At 37.8% G+C, this 20,383-nt stretch overlaps 1 protein-coding gene across 1 annotated transcript in view; it reads right to left on the bottom strand.

Annotated features, from left to right (window-relative positions):
• LOC127623250 (potassium voltage-gated channel subfamily G member 4-like) overlaps positions 1-20,383 on the bottom strand; it is a 44,394-nt gene that overhangs the window by 20,991 nt on the left and 3,020 nt on the right. The gene's annotated exons all lie outside the window — the stretch shown is intronic.

Raw genomic sequence — 20,383 nt, 5'->3', positions numbered from 1 at the left:
GAGTCCTATCACAGGGTTAATCTGTGGGAAAAACAAACCCAAGAAGAGACAAGACACAGACGCCTCAGTCCAATAGGTGAGACACGGTGGTGGGCCAAGCATGATGTCCTCCAAAAAATCTTTGGACATTTTGGAAAACCAGATGATGGCCTCTTCATTGATGTAGTGCTCACGCTGGAAGCCATTGAAAAGAGGGAAAAAGAAAAGCCAGCTGTTTGTGCCAGAGCACATAAAACTGTCTTAACAGCACAGATATTTCTTCGAGTGGTTGAGCAAACAACTCCTCTGTCGAAGTACCTCCAGTCAACGGGGATGGACATTCTCTCTGCCCATCATATGGTGACTGCCACACAAGATAGCCTCAAAAGTATCGCCAGGGACTTCCCAACTGTGAAGGCAGCTGCAGACACATTTGTGAAACAGACAAATCAGAAACTCGAGGAGAGGGAGGACAACACAGACATGGAAGTGGAGGCTGCACTACCTGAAAAGAGAGCCAAGAAGAGAAAACGCATGGCCGGAGAGATGACTGAAGATGAGTTGCAAATCAATGCTGAGAAAACATATGAGGTGAAAGTGCACAACACCATCCTGGACACAGTTATTGCTTGGTTGGACCCCAGGAAGTTTAGCCAGGTCAGAACAGTTTCTCTTCCTAGTAATGCACTTCAAAACCTCAGCACATGTCTCCTGAAATTTGACAGCAGGGCTACAGTAAATAACCTTCAGTCAGAACTGAAAAGTTTTGCTGGACAGTGGGAAAGGCTTAAGACATCACATGTAGATGACTACAGGACCAGAACAGCAAAGGATAGATCTGAAGAATGGGACGAAGAAAGTTCAACATGCTGTCTGATGCCAACTGTCTCCTTGGGCTGGCATACAAGTACCTGCTGACCCTCTCTCTCACTCAGGTTGCCTGTGAAAGAACATTCTCTACACTCAAATTCATTAAAAGCAGACTCCGAAGCAGCCTGTCTGGAAACAGGCTTGAGATGTTTATGCTGATGGCCACTGAAAAGGACATTCTCATGTCATTGGACTCCGACATGGTCATTGACAGGGTAGCTGAGAAGAGTGACCTGCTGAGAAAGCTGCTTTTGTAACCTGGTGGGGTGAAATAAAATTATCAAAACATTCCTAATTATGTTTCAGTTAAGATTAAGTTCAACTTTATTGTTATTGCCTAAAAGTACAGTCAAATGAATAGGTTTTGTATCTATCTTCACTTCAAACAAGTCACGTGCTCAGAAAATGCTTAGAATGTGTCCATTTTAATAGGTTTTAATGCATAAGACAGTAGATAGAATAAATATTAGATAATATAAATATGAGAGTTTTCTTTCAGCCTTAATCTGTCATTGTTTCGTTTCAGACTGTCAGTCAATTTTGGAAGCCTGAAGTGGGTTCATTTTAAGTAAGTACTATATAGAATATGATTCAACCATTTCTCTAGAGTAAACATACCAGTAGTGTCATCGTCTGAAAAAATCCATTAAGTGCAAGTCTTTCTAACCCTTCAGCTGTCTGTCCTTTCACTTCTTAAAGGTTTCCATATTCCATATGTTAAGATATGTTCAGTGTTGCTGCTGTGGAAGTGTTGTGGGTGACTTTTTATTGATGCAGTGAGTAAATAGTCTTTGGTGATACAATTCAATCACAATCTGTCCTTAATAGATTTTATTATTTATCTAATCGTTGTTCCTCTATGTCCTGTTTTTCAGGGTCTAATCATACTTTAAGAGGTTCTCTAGACCATGCAACTTTTTAAGTTCCTACGTAAGTACTACTGTATATGATTCAGCTATTTTTGTGGAATAAAGATACAAGTAGTGTGATCATATGAGCAAGTCCAACAAATGCCATTCTTTCTCACCCTTCTCTGTCCTTTTTACTTGTGTCCTGTTTTTCAGGGTCCCATCATAATTTCTTAAGAAGTAAGTACTGTATATGATGTCAGTATTTTCCAACATTTTCTAAATACTGTACCAGTACTGTGTAAAATGCCATCAAAAAGTAAATTAAGTGTTATTCTTTCTCACCTTTCTTTCTCTGTCTCCTTTCACTTTTTAAAGGCTGCCATGTTAAAAAAAATATTTTGTGCTGCCATGCTGTTTGTTGATGTGGTAAATAAATAGTTTATGAAAATACCACTAAATCTGTCATTTATTAATTTTAATATTCATTAATGATCATGTCTCACCTCTAGTCTTCTCTGTCTTAATTTCAGGTTTCCACCATGTGTTGTATATAGACAGTTCAGGAGGAGGTTAACTTAACCAAGCAGTCTTTTGTTTTCCGCTAATTACTGTTTAGAATACCAGAATAGGGAGGATGGTGTAGGTTTAAGTTTATTAGATTGATACATATATACCAACAAGACAGTGTACATCGCTGTCAGAACAGCATTTGTTTTCATTCAAAGGCTTTATGGCTTTGCCAATAATACCTGGTGGGCCGGTCTCTAGTCAAAATGCCCGGGCCGATTTTTTGTCCCAGTCCAGCCCTGGTTGGGAGTATGGTGTCTGGATCCTGATTTCATGTATGGTTCGGTTTCGGTCTGTGTCAGGATCAGGAAACTAGTGCTCCATGTCTGTCTGTTATTAACGTGGGTGCATCCTGCTTATGTCATCTTGGCAGCTTGCACTTGCGTCAATAGTTTGTCTCTCGCGAACATGGGTGTGCCTCGTGTTGCGCTCGCATTGTGCACTTGGGTTGCGAGCTGTCTTCATGTTGTGCTGAGGTTCAGTCACTTTGGTCTATGGTGTCGGGTGTGTGTGTGGCCAAACTCTCGCACAGGTGTCCTGTCTTGTTGTGTGTACGCTCAGATCTAATTTAGTGTGATAATGCGTGGCATCGCTTTGTTTGGTGTTGCTACGCATTCTCTCATCTTGTTTGTCATTTGGCATGGGCGTATATAGCCTCATTGTCTGCTTATTATTTGTTTATTTTCCTCACCTGTCCCCTGTTAACCAGTTTGATTTCTCTCCCTATTTTAGTCTCCTTGTGTTTGCTGTCCAGTGCCAGTTCATCTTGTTTCCAGTCTTGTGTGTTCAGTCTTCCCTGTCAGTCCTGTTTCCCCACCTGGTTCCTGTTTCGGTCCGGTTTCCCACTGCCCTAGCCTGAATTAACCTTTTTCCCCTTCGGGGTAGTTTATGTTTGTTTTTCCCTCCTGTGGGAGTTTTGGTTTGTGTTTTTGCCCTTGTTATTAAAACATTTCCCTTTTATTTTTCATCTCTGCATTTGTGTCCTGCCTTCTGCATTCTCATGACACTGGTGCATCCACTCAACTTGACTGTGATAAGCTACTATGTGTGCGTGTGTGTGTGTGTGAAGCAGGGTTGCAAAGAATCTGCTGAAGGAGATCAGCTCACCCAAATACACCTCTAACCCAAAAAGTGCCCCTCGCATACACATACACACAGTATCCTCTTACATCTACCTTTGACTGCACCCACATGACCTTTTGATGCAGTAGTCACACTCACCCACACCTTTCATCTAACTGCAGCACTCTCATTCTGTTCATTCTCATCTGTGTCCTCCCTCGTCTCAGGAGACTGACACTGCGCTCGGTCCATTTGATCTGTCCTTTTCAGCAGGTTACAGCAAATCCTGTCAAGCGAGGTTTACTGCTGTAATCCTGCACCAGCAGCTCTCTGTCCTCTCCATCTGTCAGGGCATCTCTGCTTCAGACTAATTATAGAAATACTCTCGGATAATATGTATGCATTCTTTACTCTTAGGCACAAAACCTAAATTTTTTTTTGGAAGTATGTGAACGCAAACATTTCCAGATACTGTAAGTAAGCTCGATTTCACATATGTCAGAATGCAATTCAAAACACCACGAAAGCATTGCACTCTCAATGTTGCCACAAGGGGCGCTATAGTATGGGATAAATATAGTTTCAGAATTATTCACAAATGCGTAAACACTTATCCATCAATTCGATAAATGTCCAACATGCATCCTACTATCCACACACATCTGCCTTTCAACTTGTGTCTGTGATATTCCGAATTAAATGAATGTGCAGCGATTTGTACAAATAGAGACATATTTGTGAATACAAATGTTCCCTTTTGTTTAAATGTAACTCAATTTGTGAGTCTAACCAAAGGAAAACATTCCAAATAAAACACAAAAAGACCTTGTGAAGCATTGAACGTGCATATGTGGATCAAGTTACACGCGTGCATTCATTGAAATCTTTTTGTGTGTTTTCTGTTTCATTCATTTTTCCACTGGTTTTGCCTTGCATGATTCACATGTAACTTTGTGCAATAAAAGCAGCTACCACTAGACGGTAGTCTCATTTTACAGAAGTACCATCAGGCAGGATGCGGTTTAATCACAAGGTCACTCGGCATGCACAGTTCACAAACGCCACTTCAAACAAACAGCGTCTGAGATAAGCAGAAAGAATCAAAGGTTTGTCTAAATTTTTCTCATATATAACTATGGATAATGCCATGTCACATTGTAAAAGGTGAAAAAAGACCATTTTAGAGTGTAAGTCCCGGCCCCGCCCTCCCACAATATTTTTGCCTATTTTTAAGATGTATCATTTCAATTTAACAACAAATTTCCATCTAATTGAATTGAATAGTCTTGAAGGAAATGTAATCAAAGAAAATGCTTATATTCAAATAGAACAGCCTATTTGTGCTTGTATTAAAAAAGTGATGTAGAGTAGATAAAAATAGAACAAATATTATTTTTTATATTTATTTATTTATAAAGAGTTTTATTGTAATGGACATGACAGGTCTTCCATTAGGCTACATTGGGCATAATTTTAAATAAAAAAGGAACTTATAATTTTGTATACGTTTTTATACGGCTATAATCCATATAATACATATCATTATTGACCAAAAATGTAAATTATATTACCATATACTTTGTTGCTTATATCGCCCACCCCATCACATAGTTATTTAATGTTTTTTTTATCCAGGAAAAAATATATATTACATTGTAATTAGGGCTGCAACTAATGATTATTTTGATAATCGATTAATCTAACGATTATTAGAATGATTATTCTGAGATTATTGCAGTGATTAATCATTAGGTCTTAACCGATTATTCAGCTTGTGCCCCAACTTAAAAGGTTGTATTAAATGTGCTTACTAACAATAAAGATAAAAAAATACCTCTAAATGACATTCACTGAATTAAAGGGGAAACATACTTTTTATTAATTTAATTCATAAAGAATTTAACTGCAAAAAAATATATTGTTATCAAGTGTTTTGTCTTTTTTTCTAAAAATTCTTAAAACAAGATACATTTACTTGAGAAGCAACATATAAGATTGATATTTAAGAGAATTTATCTTAAATATACAGTAAGTGTATTTTGTATATACGTTTAATTTTTCACTTGGTTATACTTCTGCGAGTGCAGTAAAGACAAAATATACTTCTATTCAAGATGTCTAAATATCTTCTATGCTGCTTCTCAGGTGAATGCATCTTTTTTTAAGTATTTTTAGATATTTAAAAATATTTGTATTTTTAATATTATGTTCAACATTCTCAGATAACAATTTTTTCTTCTGCAGTATAGCTGCTAAAGAAAATGTATGTTGTTTTAAAGGAGTTTTAGATATTTCTATTGGAAAACAAGCAAAAACAAAAACAAATAATGTTTGTTGAAGTGTATAATGGGGCGAAGACTACCATTGAAAGAGGCCATTGATCAGAGACCCCTCAACCCATGGAATGGTGACTTGGTGCATACTTAGTATGACATTCTGAACTTTCACACAGAGCTAAAGCAGGCTTTCTTCTAAAGGTTTCCTTTTTAAAGCACCTCATGTTTGCACAATCCTAATATAAAGACATCTCATCTTAATCCATGAACATTACACACAAAGTCACTGTACTTCGCTGAGTTAACCCTCTAAAATGTACAGCATGCATTTGGACCCAAAATGTACACAATACCTAGATAATTCAGAAAATTACTTTGACCTGTGATTGCTTTTATAACTGACAAATTAATGATTATAGCCTGATGTACCTTTTAAAATGTGTAGTGATTTGTAATCACTTATAACTGACAAATCAATGATTATAATCTTTAATCTTGTGTTATTCGTGTAATTTTTACTAAGAATGGTAACTATTCAGGATAAAACACCTCAAGTTTACTATTGTTTAAATCCTTTCTGCACATCAGGAATGTTTATGTTAATACATTTTGTATATATTTAGTTGTATCCAAGATATAAAATGATTAAAACATGCACAATTATGAGTGGGAAGTTTTTTTAGAATCTTCCACACAAAGGATTGTAAATCAACTTTGAAAAGAACAGACCAGTTGACCTTTTGACTTTGAAAAGCCACATCTGATTGGCTCAGGACATCTTTGGGGTGCAGCCAATTTCAGTTCAAAAGTTTCCTACCAAGGAAGAACTCTCTCTCTGTCTACTCTCTGCTTCGGCTCTCTTGCTCTTCACATTCCTCTGCAGCTCCTCTGCGCTCTTGCCCTCACGGCTTGCAGCCTCCGTGCTATGTAGAGTCCAAGGAAACTCAGGACACGAATTCCTGAGGAAGCTTCTCACTCTCTGCTCTACAGTTCACACACCTTGCAGAAGGCCTTGCTTCAAAGCCAACCTCATCATCCATCTAGACAACAACTATCAACAATCATAACATAATTCAAGACATCAACGGAACAAACTTTCTTCAAACGCCTAAGAACCAAGCAACACAAGGAAACGCAACGACACGCAAATACATCTCCAGACTTTTGCTGAAAGTGCAGGGGTATTATTTAAATACTTTGGGTAATCCGATTGCAAATAGAATTAGACTCAAAGAAGGATAAATGGTTCTTGAGGCATTGTAAACAGACTCCATAAAGTTCACTTTCTCTGTATTGATCATTCTGTCACTTTTCTCACTAACCTGTTTCATGTTTTATGTGTTAGATTAGTCTACGTTTAGAATAGCAATAAAGTTTGTCTGTATTCAAAGATAATTTGACTGTGGTATATTTTGATAAATAATCTCATCCCTGTTTTTAAAAGATCTCACTTTAAAGCTATACCCAAAATATGTGTGATATTATTGTCAATAAACCATGAGAATAATATTACTCCAATAAGTGAATTAATCCTAATTCCCTTATTAAAGCTAATTCCTTACAATAGAAATTGTGAGCGGATACAACGAAACGTTATTAAACCAAAAATTACGATTTTAATTGTGGAGAATTGTATTCAGATAAATAATGTAATTATTTGTAATTTATCTTGCTTATAATTGTTGCCGAACAAGATTAATTATATTATAAGTTTCCTTACATAATAATGATGTAGAATAAGGACAGTTTAAATTAATTCCTAGCTCACATACTGTTAATACAATCCGATGGTCCTCCATCCACACATTGATTGACCTGTCTGTGTGGCATGGAGCATTGTCCTGCTGGAAAAACCAATCCTCAGAGTTGTAGAAGATTATCAGAGCAGAATGAAGCAAGATTTCTTCCAGGATAACCTTGTACTTGGCTTGAAATGCTGAGAAATGTTGTCTGTACTTCATAGAATAAAATAAAAAAATGCCCATTTTACTCAAACACGTACAAATAAATAGTTTAATTAATAATTTTGCAGTGGTCTCTTAAATGTTTAAATTTTTCCATTGTTTCCATACATTGTTTCAACTGAGAACAAAAAAAAGAAAATGAAAAAAGAAAAATTTCATTTTGGTTGACCTGACAAAGACTAGCTCAAGGTCAAAGCATTGTCTTTAAACTTAAAGGCTTAACTTTAAACCTTACTAAATTCAAATGTCTTGGTAAAACGCTGAATGAAAAATGTAAAGCGATAGTTCACCCAAATATGAAAAATATCCTCATTTACTCAAGCCCCAAGAAAGGAAATGTTAGGAAGTATGTATAGAGACTAACAGCCTCAGTTCCCATTCACTTTCATGACATGGGAATAAAAGCAATGTCAACATTTACAACTTGTGTTCTACAGGGGGAAAAAATTGAACATTTGGGTTTGAAAGAACATGAGGGTGAGCAAATTATGATAATTTACATTTTTGGGTGAACCGTTAGAAATGCAGCCAAAAGAACACAATATTAATTATTTAGGCAAATGTTTATTGCACTTTCATTTGAATACATGGAAATATTACTTAAGTCTGATTTCACATCAGAGAACAATAAAGGAGCATATTATAAATTTTAAAATGCATCCTGCATTGGAGCTGGAACCTCTGAGTTTGGGAGCAGGTGATTCAGTGCTTGAAGTTGATGGGCAAAGCATGGGGAAAATCTGAAAAGATAGCAATGAATCAATGATCATTGTCTGAAACTGAAATAGTATTTCATATAATTCATATGTATTGCCTTATATGGGTAAATATACATTTAAATATCATGGAAACCAATTCTTACAACAGCAGATCTTGAAAAAACATTTATATAAAGCTATTTATGATTTGCATACCCTGTCGATTAATCCCTTATGTATGGATTTTTCACCAGGGTGATCAAGGGCGGTGTTAAGACATCACTTGGGCTATTTGCCCAAGGTCGTTTCTACATAATTTCGCTGACAGACTATTAATTTTCAGGCTTTCTATCCTTCTAAATTTGAGCCAGAGGAGAATGAAAGATTGCATATGCTTTGCCTAGTTTGGGCACAGTGAGTTTATGTTGAACGTACAAGCCAGTGGCGTAAGTAAGAGGAGTTTTTTGTGTGCTTTGATGGCTGCAACAGGGGTGTTTCGGTGTCCAAGCAAAGATTGTCTCATTGGCTAGTTGATGCAATTTCAAGTGCTTAAAAAGCGCATTGGTTTACCTTTGCCTTCAGGTATTCAAGCTCATTATACTTCTTTCATCAAATTCCCAGTGGGTCAGAAATTTACATACAATTTATTAGTATTTGGTAGCATTGCCTTTAAATTGTTTAACTTGGGTTAAACATTTTGGGTAGCCTTCCACAAGTTTCTCACACAGGGTTTCTGCAGGTTTTATGTAGAAAAATGTAAGACTTTTTTTAAGACCAACTAAAGAAAATGTAAGGAATCAATGTGTCTGTGGGGGGTTGGGGGGATTGCATTTTGTTTTTATTTAGTACTGCCCCTAAGAAGCTATTTGACATGACACATCCTCACATATATTATACAGGACAAAATAGTAACTGAATTTACACACATGATCCTGTTAAGAAGATTACATTCCCTTGGTTTCTAATATGGTGTGTTACACTCTCGATGACCAATGACTGTTTATGTAATAATTGTTCATGAATCCCTGCTGTGTCCTGAGCAGTGAAGAATAAAACCCAACTACAGTAAAATTATTTGGTTTCTCAGCATCTTCTGTACATGTGAGTTCTTCCCAACAGTGGCTATTTATGAGGTCCAGATTTTGACAATTGAGGGACTAAAACACAACTATTACAAAAGGTTCAAACAATTACTGATGCTCAAGAAGAAAACATAACAAGAACCAAGGGGTGCAAACTTTTGAACAATACGTTTTGTGTAAATAAGAGTACATTTTGAGTTATGTAGTTTTTGAAGGGCAGTACAAATATAATTTGTACTACATATAAAATATAATCTCTTATAGCTATTTGTGTATATTCTGAAAGGGGTGTGGAAACTTGTAAAAACAAATGGGTTATGCAAACTTCTGCACTTAACTGTATAGGCTATATAGTTTGTGAAAATATATATATTATTTTAGATTTAGTTGTCATATTGCATAAGTAATTATGAAATGACTTCACAATAATTCACAACATTGTAACCAAAAATTCTAAATACAACCCCCACATCTGTACATATAAGTGCTTGTACTATGTAAAAAGTGCAGTGTAGCTGTCTAAATGTGACATTGTCTGATTTACCTCCATGTTCATGGGGAAATGAACATTACAGAAAAATACTCGCTTACACATTCACGTGCTGCACGAAGAAATGGATCGGCTTCTTTCAGCTCGTTGCATTTCTACCTGTGTTAACTGACAGGATGACAAAGAGTGCGCACCAAGCGTATGACGTCATTGCCATGGTATCCAAATACATTTCAGCACATTTGCAGAATGACTAGAATGAAAGTATCGTCAAATCAACATGCAATGCTTCGAAATTGCTTCTCTTCTCTGCAAACAATACCAAAGACAAGAGCGAGAAGGAAAATGTGTACATCAAATGTAAGTACAAAAAATCAGTGAGCCTACCAGCTGAAACCAGGACATAATTACAATGTTTAGAGAATTGTCAGGACACACCTCTTCAAAACAGGACGTCTGGTCACAATACTTAAACGTAATGAGAAAACTATCCCGCAACGAGAAAACAATCCCTCGTACAACATTTAATGCCATGACCTAATGAATTAAAGACTTGTTGCTCTGATTTAAGACATTTTTAAGGCCTTATTTTGCAGAAGGGTGAATTAAGACTTTTTAAGACCCGTGGAAACCCTGTCACAATAAGTTGCTGGAATTTTGGCCCATTCCTCCAGACAGAACTGGTGTAACTGAGTCAGGTTTGTAGGCCTCCTTGCTCACACACGCTTTTTCAGTTCTGCCCACAACTTTTCTATCAGATTGAGGTCAGGGCTTTGTGATTGTCACTCCAATACCTTGACTTTGTTGTCCTTCAGCCATTTTGCCAAAACTTTGGAGGTATGCTTGGGGTAATTGTCCATTTGGAAGACCCATTTGTGACCGAGCTTTAACTTCATGGCTGATGCCTTTAGATTTTGCTTCAATATATCCTCAAAATGTTCCTTCCTCATGATGACATCTATTTTGTGAAGTGCACCAGTCCGTCCGGCAGCAAAGCACCCCACAACATGCTGCTGCCTCTCCCATGGTGTTCTTCTGCTTGCAAGCCTCACCATTTTCCTCAAAACACAACAATGGTCATTATGGCCAAAAAGTTCCAAAAAGTAAGATCTTTGTCCCCATATGCACTTGCGAACTGTAGTCTGGCTTTTTTATGGCGAATTTGGAGAATTGGCTTCTTCCTTGCTGAGCAGTCTTTTTAGGTTATGTTGATATAGGACTCGTTTTACTGTGGATATAGACACTTGTCTACTTGTTTCCAACAGCATCTTCACAAGGTCCTATGCTGTTGTTCTGGGATTGATTTGCACTTTTCGCCCCAAACTACGTTCATCTCTAGGAAACAGAATGTGTCTCCTTCAGGAGCGATATGATGGCTACGTGGCCCCATGGTGTTTAGACTTGCATACTATTGTTTTATGGTACCTTCAGGCGTTTGGAAATTGCTCCCAAGGATGAAACAGTCTTGTGGATTTCCAAAAAAAAAATATCTGAGGTCTCGGCTGATTTTATTTGATTTCCCCATGATGTCAAGCAAAGAGGCACTGAATTTGAAGGTAGGCCTTAAAATACATTCACAGGTAGTGTAAATTCAGTAAACCTCTTATCAGAAGCTAATTGGCTAATTGTCTAAAGGCTTGACATAATTTTCTGGAATTTTCCAAGCTGCGTAAAGGCACAGTTAACTTAGTATAAGTAAACTTCTGACCCACAGGAATTGTGATGTAGTCAATTAAAAGTGAAACTATTCATCTGCAAACTATTGTTGGAAAAATTACTCAGGTCATGCACAAAGAAGTTGTCCTAAACAACTTGCCAAAACTATAGTATGCTAATATTAAATCTGTGGAGTGGTTAAAAAAATTGTTTAATGACTTCAACCTCTTTGTATGTAAACTTCTGACTTCAACTGAACATGTAACCCTGGTGTATAACTGAGAATTAGTTAGAACTATAGAACAAAGAACTCATAATGTCAAGAAATTACACTGAAGTAAAAAAAAAAAGCTGTGTTAAAAGAATATTAGGCAATTCACTACTGTGTTTTGACTTAACCATCGTAACAGTGAGGTATTCTCACTAGGCTGACATTTACTACATTTTGACTAGATTAAAGTCTGGAGCACATTGTGGCTTACTATGGCTCACTCACTAAAACAGGAAGTTTGACCAGCATGTAAAATGACTAACCACAGAGAGATTTACCTGTCCCATGTGACGTTTAGGGACATGTCCCACAACATGTAAATCTGAAACCAATGCTACCACGATAATATACTTTTAAACTGGCTACCAACTGCTTAAACACCATTGAAGGACTAATTTGTTCTCAAAATCAAAATCATTCATTGCAACTGCATGGTAAAACATTGCTTCCTGGAAGACTTATTTTTTGGATCTCATCAGCTCTTGACATTTTAGTGTACAATATGCATCAGATGGTAAACAAAGGTCCATCTTCCTGCAGTTGAGGTGTTTCACGTGATTGAATATGGTTTAATTTCAGAATTGTGTTTGGAAGCATCCATGTATTTCCAAGGAAACACTTATACACCACCAAGAGCAATCCAAACAGATCCAAGACAGTGTTAAAAATACCGGTGAGGGAAGCATTTAAGAAACGTTATAAAAATATACCTTCGATGTAAAAAAGAAAAAAATAGGTAAAGCTTAGTTAAAAAAAAGTCCCAGGGGAAAACATGCTACAGTCCTCAAGAGTAGTGGGACTTCAAGGGTGATTTATTTTCCCACAGGCAGTTCGTTGAAGCATACAGCAAAAGACACAAATAAAGCCAAAAACAGGGATGTCCTGGAGTGACCTATAGTTATTTCAATAAATATGTAAAATTATTTGTAAATTAGAACCATTCTCAAAACGTCATGGTTACTAACGTAACCTCCATTCCTTGATGGAGGGAACGAAACGTTGTGTCGATGTAGTGACATTAGGGGTCACTCCTGGGAGCCCCAGACATCTCTGATCTTTGAGAAAAGGCCAATGAAAATTGGCGAGTGGAATTTGCATGCCACTCCCCTAGACATACGAGTATATAAGGAGCTGGAATGCAACCACTCATTCAGGTTTCGCACTGAGGAGCCGAGACAAGGTCCCGGCCATTTCAGCAGGTAGTTCAGTGTTGTGGCAGGAGGGACACAACGTTTCGTTCCGTCCATCACGGAACAGAGTTTACGTTAGTAACCATGATGTTCCCCTTCTGTCTCTCACTAGACGATGTGTCGATGTAGTGACACTAGGGGTCCCTATGGAAAACGGCACAACTACTGAACTGTGTTATGTTGACTGGCAGTGCGAGACGGGCAGAGCTCTGTGTGCCTCGTAGCCAGCGCACCAGGCTGTCGCGTAACTATCCCCAACGCACTTGTAGGCATCAACCGGTACCCTGCACCTCAGGGACAAGTCACCTGCTCAAAAAATAAGGACTGAAAAATAAGCATGGTTCACTGACAGAGAATGCCTACAGGTCCCCTATCCTCTTGATGGAGGTGAGGTCACCTCCAGCATCTCCTGCATAAAGGAAAGCACTGATCTGACTGCGCAACTCTGGGGGTCTTCGCATCAGGAAGAACACCGCTTCGCAAACAGATGCCACTTCAGGTCATACAGGTGCCTCGTCGAGGGAGCCCTGGTCTGAGTGATCGTTTCTACCACTGCCGGTGGTAGGCCACGTTTTCCGCATCCCATCCAAGGGACAGAAGAGGAGATTCCAGAGGTCTGGTTGTGGGTGCCAGATGGTGCCACGTCCCTGAGAAGGAAGGTCCTTCCTCAGGGGAATTTGCCAGGGTGAGGCTGTCGCGAGGAGCTCGAGGTCAGAGAACCCAGTTCGGGTGGGCCAATAAGGTGCCACTAGGATGACCTGCTCCTGGTCCTCCCTGACCTTGCACAATGTCTGTGCAATTAGGCCCAATGGGGAAATGCATACTTGCGGAACCCCAGGGGCCAGCTGCGTGCCAGTGCGTCTGTTCCGAATGGAGCCTTGGTCAGAGAATACCAGAGAGGGCAGTGAGAGGATTCCCGGGAAGCAAACAGGTCCACCTGCGCTTGACCGAATCGGATGGACCACCTAAGGGTGGATTCTCCACTCTCCCCTGAGCGTGACCTGCTGCGACAGCTGTGCTGTTGAGGTTGCCCAGGATATGAGTGGCTCGCAAGGACTTGAGTCGCTGCTGACTCAAGAGGAGGCGACGGCGGGCGAGTTGCGACATTTGACGAGAGCGTAGGCTGCCTGTCCGGACTAACAAATGCTTGCCCCAGATCAATAGGCATCTGTCGTAACCACGACGTGCCTGGAGACCTGGCCTAGGGGAACTCCTGCCCATAGGAATGCTAGGTCGGACCAAGGGCTGAACAGATGGTGACAGACACAAGTGATGAGCATGCGGTGTGCACCGTGGCGCCATGCCCATCTCGCGACTTGAGTCTGAAGCCAGTGCTGAAGCGGTCTCATCAGGCAACGGCGCACATCTACCCACAAAATCACTGCTGAATGCAATTCTGATGTTGCGGGCCGATTCAGCAGCCCACCGTTATCTGAAAACTTTGAAAGGACTGAACAGCATCACTACACTACTGTGATCCAGACACCTGAATCATCTCTTAAACATGCTAAAAGTATGCTTCACTACACTGCACATCTGGATATATGCCAAGTTAAAAAAACTGTTCTCCATAATTTGATGATTATTTGCTGAATTATTGTTAATATGATCGATAGAAATGTACACCAACATCAATTTTGTTATTAAAATTCACAATCTGAAATACAATTTCATCTGTAATAGCCTGCATTTGAGTTGTGTTTTATACAGTATATGATTCCTTTATATATTTATGCAGTAACTTGTTCCTCTAATTCAAGGTGTACGTATAGTCAATTGTGTTTTTAAAAGAACACTTTCAGCAAGGCATTTAATTTAAATTAACTTGTAAGCAGGCTATAAACCTATGCTCTTATTAAATAGTTAAGCATAATCCATCTATATAAGAAACAGGATTAGCCTTTATTGTCCCTCTTGATTGACTTTCACACACATGACACTGCGGTTCAACTCGAAGAGTCAGAAGTTTGATGATGATACAAATGCAAATTTCAGATTTATTTTATTTATTTATTTTTTGACTCTTTCCTATTGCAGCGCAGGGTCGCTTTTTTATATGGCAGTGTAAAACAGCCCACTAGTCATTTAAATAGCGCAATTTGTGTTAACCTGACTTTTTGTGTTAAAGTGGACCATAATGTTACATGTGCATACAATGTACATAGCTGTCTCACTATTTTCGGTCAAAAATGTTATATGTAATAAGTAGGGATGTGAATCAATTAACATTTTTTTAATTAATTAATTGCGAAAAGTTTCTGTGATAAATCGTGATTAATTACAGAAAATTACTACAAACTTTTAAAAATCATCATAAATATATACTTTATACTCTGAAATCAAAAGAACTTGCAAGAAATTGGTCCCCAAATCCCTACCAGTGCTAACCGACACGGCCTCGATAGTGGCCATGGGAAGCGGAGAGGTAACGATCGCAACCAGGAAATATACACAAACGGAAAAGGCATCTTTAAAAAGATGCTCTCCGTGAGTGACACTATTTTAGAAGGGAAATATGCTCTTTTAGAAGAAGAATATACTCTTTTAGGCTGCTGAAGCGCCCAGAGGCGTTCTCTGCACTCAACTGATGTAAGAGTGGGAGAAGCCACTGTAATGCACCATAAATCCAACAGCTTCAATGGACTGAATGGATCTGTGTTTTTATGTTAACCTGACTTTTCGTGTTAAAGTGGACCATAATGTTACATGTGCATACAATGTCTCACTATTTTCGGTCAAATATGTTATATGTAATAAGTAAGGATGTGAATTGATAATTTTTTTTTTTAACTAATTAATTGTGAAAATGTTCAGTGATTAATCGTGATTAAAAAAAATCATCATAAATATATACTTTATACTCTGTGTCAAAGAACTTGCAAGAAATTGGTTAGTCATCATTTATTTAAATTTTTAATTGTGTACATGTAAAAATCTTTTAAGTTTTAAAGTTGTTGTTTTTTCCGGATAGAGTTAATTAGACAAATTTGTAAAGGTATTAATTTTTGATACAAGCATATGTATACATGCCACATGTTTTATACATGTTTTCCAGAAGACTTTTTTTAATAATAGGATCAAATCGGCAGATTCAATTCATATCAAACTTTATTGGTAAGAGAAACTTAAAGAGTACATTGCCAATGCATTATTAGACACTATACTGTAAATGCAGATATAAAACATAATGAATGCTGAAGTTTAAAATCTCAAAACGATTATTTTCTCTGACTGCCATTCAGTCTCTACAAGTATACCTGGGCGTAGCTTGCTGAATGGACAGGTCCTTCTTCTCAGACTCTATCGCGCGCACACTGGGACTCTCTCGGGAGGTTTTGCTTTTGAAACAGTTTCAGATGAAATTCAGTGAGCGTTTTCACTGGATGCAAAGAGATACGGCAGCTTGCCTGCATCACTCGCCCACTTGCGGATAAAGTCTTCATTCTCAATACAGTAAATCCGCTCCCATGTTTGTTATGCCCGGGACATGCTTCGTACTAAATGAATAAGCATGCATTGCTCCACACAATCAGTTTCTGTGCGAGGATGTGCAGTTGAGTCAAGCGTGTACCTCCTGAAAATGTTTATATGGCAATGTTAGCTACAGAATGTGGGAAAAATATTGGTAGTTTCGCCATTGTACAAAAAGTGCCTGGGTTTGTTTCTGGCAGGCAGCAGATGTCCTAACCACACCCCACCCTAATCAGAGCCTGTGAGGCTGAATAGCCTGCTAGGAACAACTCAGGAAAACTACCTACTATCACATGAAGGAAGTAAAAAAAAAAAAAAAAAAGAAGTATTAATCGCAGAAATTAATGGCTACATTTTCCAGCACTAGTAATAAATGGTCAAAAATACTAGTGTACTCACCAATTTGTTACTGCTTTGTGGAGTTTTAACGTGTTTTATAAAGGTCCTATGATTTCTTTATCGTATTTATGATGTGGTGAATAAGACCCCCCCACCCCTAAACATCTTCACACGCCCCTGTTTGTGTATGTGTTTGTACATCTATGCAGTATGTAAAAGTATAGAAAGTGAGCCAAAGGGAGAGCAAGGCGCACAGTGCACAAAGTGTACCTTGCACATTTTATGCAAGAAAATAATATGGGAAGATCCAAGTGAGCAGGTATGCTATAGAAAAATGCTTCTCTAATTCTAGGATGAGGCAACTTGTGGAATGAGTTTTCTGATGGATGAAACTACTTACTTCAGATACTATATCGGAGTCAAAGATGAGCAAACAGAAGAGGAAAAACTTTTAGCCGTGTCCACATACATTAAATTCCAAAGCATCACCACACCATCAGAAAAGCTGAAAGATGAATATGTGGCATGGTGCATATGCTCCAACATCTTGCACAGTGGCACTTATATGCAGTTGACCTGAGTTTGGTTCCGGCTTGGGGCGTTTTCATTCCCAGCCCATCCATCTTCTCCCTATTATTTCCACTTCATTTGTTACTTCTGCTCTATCCTATAGGTATCCTATTGAATTAAAGGCAAAAATATAATTAAATAATATTTAAAAGCCATAATAAATCACAACGGTTTCTGAACTGCAAAATCACACTATTGCACCATAGAACAGCACTAAGGATGTCAAAAGAACCAGTACATTGATAGCAAATCAGTAGTAAAATTTGAAAAATAAATAATAATAATAAAGCAATGATATCAGCCTTGATTTTACAGGTATTGACTACTATAATTTTGGTATTGTTACTGACAGCCCTATATTTAACAATTAAATGATTTTAAGAACAGCACTCCTGGGGTTAAGTGACTTACTCATGAGCAAAATTGTGATCGGTCTTGGTACTGGTACTGTCCAAGGACTTTTAGTCAAATTAAAAACACTGGCTTGAAAACATCATGCTTCATTGTTTATTGCTCTCTACATTTTTCAGTTCAGGTCATTTTGTGTATAAAACAGTAAATTAATGAGCAAATATTCTAATACAAGCCATTTGCAGAGTCTTGAGTTATCATGGCTAGGGATGGGAATTGTAAGGAATTTAACAATTCCTGTTCTGATTCCTCTTAATGATCACGGTTACTTAACGGTTCCATTACGATTCCTTTAGTGTTTTTGAGAAATAAATATTTGGAAATAAGAAATGTAATTCTTTATGGATTTACTGCCCTTAGCAGCCTGATAAGACAATTTCCTATTTTAACAGAACAGGTTCTTGCATATTGATTTCACACAGGCATTTTAATTAGGATATTTTATTCATTCATAATCTTTTTTTATAAAATACCACTAATTTCAACAAAACTCATAATGTGAGTCTTTACACATTCTTATATCAACAACTTTCCAGAAATAACTGAATTCTTGGTTCATTTAAAGTTGCACGTTCAAGAACAGTTAATTGCTTACGCAATTTTTTTGCAGCAGGTTCCAAATAAGAACTGGTTTCCAGTTCCCAAACATTTTCAAGGCATACAAGCAGTACAAGTTTACTTTGAACAATACAAGACACTTCCACGCACACAATGAATAAGTGTATGTGTCACCAGCACTGGGTGAGTGAGAGTCCTCACTGCTGTAGATTAAAAAAAAAGCAAAAATTTACACCTGCAGCCCTGGGGAGCGGTAAAAGTGAGATAAAAGGGGAAAGGTAGGGGAAAAGAATGGGTTGAGAGGAGAAACAAAAGTGAAGGTGAGAAAAGCCAGAGAAAAGATAAGAGGGCAGAGTGAAGACAACCCAAAAGAAGAAAATTAAAATCTGAATGTATATTTGACATAGAGAAAACAGGACTGGAGTGAAGAGAGGCAAATAAAAGGAAAAATGAGTAGATCACAAATACCACTGGTGGTATGGATTCTGTTTACTAGCTAATGTTTTAATCCTTTCATCCACATACTATATGGCTTGAAAACATAACCAATAGCACAATAGAATGAAGGTTAATTAAAAGAAATGGTATAATACATATACAAATCTGTAAGAAAACTATACAGAAGCTCCAGCAAAGATAAATGGTATTAGGGGATATGCTGCCTGATAAAACTAATTTTATCACCTTACAAGAATGTATTTGTTGTTATCTAAACAATGAATTAAATGCTGTTTGGGATTATGAGAACATAGTCTGCCCTCAAGTGCAAAACACACTTGATCTCACCAGACTGATTCCCAAGGTTGCTTGATTAAAAGTGTTTAAAGAGTATTTTCAGATGCTACAAAATAAGTGTTTATCTCGTTTCTACCCTTGTCACAGTCTCAAGTGGAAACACTTAAAATTTAAACCACAGTTTAATTTGAACCCAACAGTTCAAATGTCAAATTGAGAGCATACTTGAGAGTATACAGTGGCCCCAAAAGGAATTTAGACACTTAAAAATGTATACTAACTTCACTGTTCTTACCCATTTTTGACTTAACCAATTGGTCACAAGTGAAATTTGAATGAATGTATGAAGTTAGTACCTCTCAAGTTCACAAAGGTGTCCTAACAGAGTAACCACATGTGTAGTTCATCACATTAACTGTGAGCATGTTCCACACATTTTGACAACCAGAAAGTGTCCAAATACTTTATCTTAATTTGAAAAAAATATATCTATTGTTTTACATATTACAATTTAAAACCTTATTAACTTTTTTGTCCAATGTTTTGCTTGACTTCAGTGTTCTTGAGCTTTCTGTCTCTTTAAAATAAACACCATTTGGTTTGATATTGTGTGTACAGTATATCCAGGGCCACTGTAGATAGATACATACAGTAGATTCATGTAGACCAAGTATATTTCTACATGGGTCTGTTAGGATCACAGTGATGTCAAATACTCAGCTAAGCCAGTGAGTTGCTGGATGTATTCACTGTATTTATCTTTCAGCTCATTTTGAGTTTGCACACAGTGTTCTCCACACTGTTTCTCACATGTTTACACTTGTGTTTGAGTTTCTTGTTTACTAGAGATTTTCTGCCTCATCTTCCAAAATCTCAAATTGAGCTCTAAGATAAAATGTCACATATAAATTTATAGTGGCATTAAACTTTATGAATGTTAATGAACTGTGAAACATCTGCACATACCTCACATTCGACTTCACAAAAATAATTTTAAAGTTCTGGGAGATATATATAATGTTATCACTCATTGTACAAATGCGCACACACACACACACACACACACACACACACACACACACACACACACACACACACACACACACAAACAAACACGTACACACTTTTATGAGCAGAGATGAATGACTCCATGCTCAGGCCATTCCTGTTCAACCATGCTAGCGACAGTGACAAACAGCCCAGCAGTGGGAATTAAATATGACAGTCCTGCTACTTCCAGTAGAAAGCTGGACTCTGCTTGTTGGACACTACATGCTAGTGTCACTGACTAGACACTGCTTGTCTTTGCCAGATTTTTAACTTGACATACACAGCATAACACA

The sequence above is a fragment of the Xyrauchen texanus genome, chromosome 29 (assembly GCF_025860055.1).
Source record: "Xyrauchen texanus isolate HMW12.3.18 chromosome 29, RBS_HiC_50CHRs, whole genome shotgun sequence".
NCBI lineage: Eukaryota > Metazoa > Chordata > Actinopteri > Cypriniformes > Catostomidae > Xyrauchen > Xyrauchen texanus.
This window is presented reverse-complemented; position numbering and strand designations above follow the sequence as displayed.